Genomic DNA, 5,182 nt, shown 5'->3' on the forward strand with positions numbered 1-5,182 from the left:
TATATATATATAAAATAATAAAGAAATGAATAAATTTATAAACACACCAAAAGAAAAAAGTTTCCCACTCTATCATGTCCCAGATAAATCCTATATTTGTTGTTTAGCCAAAACATGTCTGTTTAATAGCTATGATTTAATTTATTTTTTTTAGGAAATTGAAGAACAGAGTTGCTGCACAGACAGCAAGAGACAGAAAAAAGGCTAAAATGGGGGACTTGGAGCAGCAAGTCTTGGAGTTGGAGCTCGAGGTACTTTGACTCTTATCATGGATTTTTTCTTTGTTGTTTAGAGGAATGATTTAATTTTGACATGTTTTCCACAGAATCAGAAACTTCACGTTGAGAACAGGCTGTTGAGAGAGAAGACGAGCGATCTGCTCGGTGAGAATGAGGAACTAAGACAGAGACTGGGGTTGGATACCTTGGAAGAGAAAGAAAAGGTAAAAAGAATTTGCTGCACTGTCAACAAAACCCATGCTCATGTTAGCCAAACAGGCAGTTAAAAGAGCTGCAAAGTGTTGCTTTTCTTCCCCGTCCCACTAATGCCTCTCATTCTCTTTTAGGTTCAGGTACTGGAGTTCGCAGTGAGCGATTTGGGTTTGGTGACCGGGTCTTCTGAGTCCGCAGCACTCAGGCTACGTGTGCCTCCGCAGCAGGTGCAGATCCAGCAGTCCCCAAATCTGAAGATTTCACCATGGATACTCACAACCCTGGCCCTTCAGACTCTGAGGTGAATATCCTGCAGTTTTTGGTTTTCAGAGGTTTATAGTTCTCGATCATTGGGCGTTATGCTTTAGACATATCTCTTTGACTGTTTCTGCTCATTTATTTTGTCTTATGTTCATCAAATCTCATTTTTACTGTACCAACAAAATCTCACTTTCAATCGTCTCTTCTCCTGCAGTCTGATCTCTTGCTTGGTATTCTGGACATCCTTGACCCAGAGCTCTTCCTCAAGACAGACCTCCCAGAAGCACATGAACCCCAGCAAGAGCTTGTGCTGGTTGGGGGTGCAGGAGAGCAAGTACCTGCCTCCCCACCTGCAGCTTTGGGGCCCGCATCAGTTAAGCTGGAAGCCCTTAATGAACTGATCCACTTTGACCACATCTACACCAAACCCGCCGAGGTGGTGAGTGAGGAGAGCATTTGCGAAGTCAAAAGCGAGGATTACGTCGCCTTCTCTGAGGTCGATGAAGAAATCGAGGTGGAAGTCCAAATGGTGTCTGTCAAAGAGGAACCAGAGGAAGTGGTCATCCCTGCGGTGGATCAGAATCCAGACGTGGCTGATGATTTCCTCTCTGACGCCTCTTCCTTCAGCGGCTACGAGAAGGCTTCGTATCTGATGGATGCGTACAGTGACTCTGGATGCGAGAGGTCACCTTCCCCCTTCAGTAACATTTCATCCCCCCTCTGCTCTGAGGGCTCTTGGGATGACATGTTTGCGACTGAACTCTTCCCCCAACTGATTAGTGTCTGAAGGTTGCATACAATATCCAGTTGCAAATACACCTGCCTTTGCTCTTTTATTGCAAGTGATTTTCATGTGCTTCATAGTGATAGTACGGCAGTAGCATGTAACCCCACTTGCAATTTAGACCAAAGGCATTGCTTTAAGGCTTCTGTTGTAACAATGCAGGTCTGTTTGTGCACAAGACTTGCGGCGGCTCTGTACAGTTCAAACGCAACTCAGTATTTTTGTTGGGGAAGGGGTTGGGGGCTAATTGTTTTTAAAGTAGATCTATTTATTTGTTTATCTCTCTTTTCCAGAGTTTTCTGTATAATGTAATCTGTCTGCTTAATGTACAACTCAATTTTATTGTAAATGCTCTCCTTGGTCATACTGCATTAAAAAAAATCTGCATTGCATAACATGCATTGTCTGACTTTTGGTGTGAATTTGAACATGTGCCAAATACTTTATTACACAAATTTTTAGCTTCCTTTAAAGTAGGGCTGCACGATAAATCGCATGCGATATTTAACGCGCATCTTATCAGTAAAGCCGGTTCTGTAATCAGCGGTAAATCTCCATCACCTGCGGGCTTTCACATTGAGCGATGCGCATTAAATATCGCATGCGATTTATCGTGCAGCCCTATTTAAAGGGATAGTTGACCCCAAATTTGATAGATTCTGTCATTTACTTGCCCTCACTTTGTTCCAAACTGTGGAACACAGAAGATATTTTAAAGTGTCAGGTGTTTGCGTTCATGCAATGGAATTATGTGCTTTGCGCATAGAGTACTTGTGCATATGGCTAGAACCACAATCTATAGTATTTTTAGTTCCAGTACCATGTCAAATTGCCCTTGGGACTTTGATATCTGCTGTCTGTTCTTTTCTAAAAGAAGAGGTGATAAGATAGGTTTTTAAAGTAAACGATTACACAACGGCCATCATGTTAAAACAGCTTTTTTAAAATCTGATTACTCAGAGGCACGTCAGTGTGTAAGCTGGCAGTAGAGGTTCTGTTCTTTTTGCAAAAAGTTTCTAAATAAACCTGTTGAAACGTTACCCGACTTTAAGTCAAAAAAGTGGGCCAACCAGGGTGTAATGTAGTGTATTATGATTACAGGATGGTGTAGGCTGGTTTGCACCTTTTTATCCCCAGGCTAATTCAATCAGCTTGGTTTCCCAGTGCAGGGTGGAGACTGGGGAGGGTAATTCTCCAAAAAACCCTTAGGGACTTAAATTCCAGGCAACGCCACTCTTTTAAAGCAATATTGCGAGTTTTGACTACCTGATTTTCCTCTTTTGCAAGACCAACATGTTACTGTTGTAGATCATTTGTTCCTCCATCACAATATTTACCTACACTACCATTCAAAAGTTTGGGGTTGGTTAAGATTTTTTTTGTACGTTTTTGAAAGAAGTCACTTATGCTCACGAAGGTTATACAATAAAACAGTAACATCATGAAATATTGTTACAATTTAAAATAACTTTTCTATTTTAATATATATTTAAAATGTAATTTATTCATGTGTTGCCCAGTCTTCAGTGTCATGTCCATTTGAAATGATTCCAATATGCTGATCTGGTGCTCAAGAAATATTATCATTCTTCGATTCTTTGATGAGTTAGAAATAGAAATCATTTGTATCTGTTTAAAGTTACTTTTAATACATTTAATGCATCCTCGCTGAATAAAAGTATTAGTTTCTTTTAAAAAACATCTTACTAAACCCAAACTGTTTAGTCAGGTATGCGATGGTTTTGTCTTACAAACAAAACATTTCACCAAACGTCTTTCTGAAGAGGAAATCTCCCATCATACACTTGGCATATTTGTAATACCACATTGTGGTACATCTCGTCTCATCCTGTCGGTTACATCAGGTGAAGTTTCTCAAATTTGCTGAGGTGTGACATTGGAGCTGTTCGATATTGCGAAGTTACTTTCATGAGAACGCAGTAGAACTGAAGGCGTGGATTGTGGGTTTTTGTTTCATGTGAGCTAAAATAGATATTAGAAGCAAGCTATAACATAGAATAGGGCTATATACTGACATTAATGACTAATGATTAACAAGATCTTTGGTCATACACATGATGTCGTTGGTAATTCTTAAAATATATTTAAAGCCCTATATACATTGCTACTAAAACACAGGCTCAAATCAGAAGGGCTTAAAATGACACTATCATCACCTTGGGTGATTGACATAAATCCTACAGTAACTCTCATCTTACAGTCATGGTTACAGCAGTTATAAGGAGACCAGCAGCTGATGGACACTGGGAAATACCCACAAATGCCCCACCAGTCTCAGTTTCAGGGACTATCCACCAAGCTTGGATAATGAAAATGGAAAAATACACTACGACATTATATATTTTTTAATTTTCTTTTTGCTTGCATTTGGAAAACCCACCACCACAATGACAGGGTGTTAATAGTGGTTGACCGGGCATTGTGGTTGCTAAAATATTCTGGGTGTTTTTTAGCTCATTGATATGTGGTTGCTAGGGTGTCCTGGGTGGTTGCATACTGCATCAGAACAACCCACCACAAGTCCCTTCTGTTGCCAATTTTGTTGTCCAGCAAATGCAAGTGGAAATTCATCTTAGAAATGTAACTAATCCATAATCTTCATAGCCTGACGTCAACATAAACAGCATTTTATGTCTCAGCACCAAAACATGCATCAGATCAAAAGGAGAAACCATGCTGTGATGTATTACAGATCAAAGTCAACTGTGGAAAAGCGTTTGGGCTGAACAGTTTTTCAGCTCAGAAAGAGATGAAAAAAGACATGATGCAGAAGGTCAAGCAGGGCAGCAGCTTTTACAAGGATTAACTTCTCAAGTCTTTAAAAAACATTTTGAGTTTGTGAGTGTTTTCATGGTTCTACTTAAAAATACAATTATATTTAACGAAACAACACACACCAAACTTCTTAAAGGGGTCATAGGATGCCCATTTTCCACAAGTTGATATGATTCTTTAGGGTCTTAATGAAAAGTCTGTAACATAGTTTGGTTAAATTTTTTCAATGGTAGTGTAAAAAACACCTTTTTTACCCTGTCAAAAACAGCTCTTTTCAGATCAAGCCGTTTTTGTAGCGTTTTCCTTTAAATGTTAATGAGCTATGCTGACCCCGCCCCTCTCTTCCGAGCTGCTCTCAGAGAGACTGTTTACTTCAGCCGCATTCATCGTGAAACTTGCTAATTAGCACATTATTAGGAAAGGCGATTTGCAAAGATTCATTACAAAACATTATACTCACTTCTTCTGTAGATGAGGCTGGATCATGAATGATTCGCGTGAACATAGACACATTTAGGCAGATTGGGGGGAGCATCCCTTTCAGAAACAAACGTAATCCACTGCGTCTTCAGCGGCTCAGATGTCGGGAGTAAATGACGACTGCTATGTTCATTATTACATCCAACAACAGAAGACCTCAATCGCTTAGGAGTCATTCTTGTCTACATCTGCTCCGGCAGTGAAACAATGGCAGACAGATGACAGCTCACCCAGGGCGGCGCTAAGTTAAGACACCAGTCCAGTCTGTGCTGAAACGCTATTGTCAATCAAACTATCGTGGGAGGGGCCTGTCTGTGTGACGTCACAAAGACAGGCATCTGAGATCGGCTCGATTTGAGAAAGGTGAAACATTTAACCAGATTAAAAAAAAACCACTGGGTGGATTTTTATCATTATAGGGTGGTTGTGT

At 40.2% G+C, this 5,182-nt stretch overlaps 1 pseudogene; it reads left to right on the plus strand.

Moving 5' to 3' along the window:
* Positions 1–1,868, plus strand: part of LOC107702226 (uncharacterized) — a 2,950-nt pseudogene extending 1,082 nt beyond the window's left edge.
* Positions 1,869–5,182: the final 3,314 nt, after the last annotated feature.

Source organism: Sinocyclocheilus anshuiensis, unplaced genomic scaffold (assembly GCF_001515605.1).
Source record: "Sinocyclocheilus anshuiensis isolate Anshui unplaced genomic scaffold, SAMN03320099.WGS_v1.1 scaffold582, whole genome shotgun sequence".
Lineage (NCBI taxonomy): Eukaryota > Metazoa > Chordata > Actinopteri > Cypriniformes > Cyprinidae > Sinocyclocheilus > Sinocyclocheilus anshuiensis.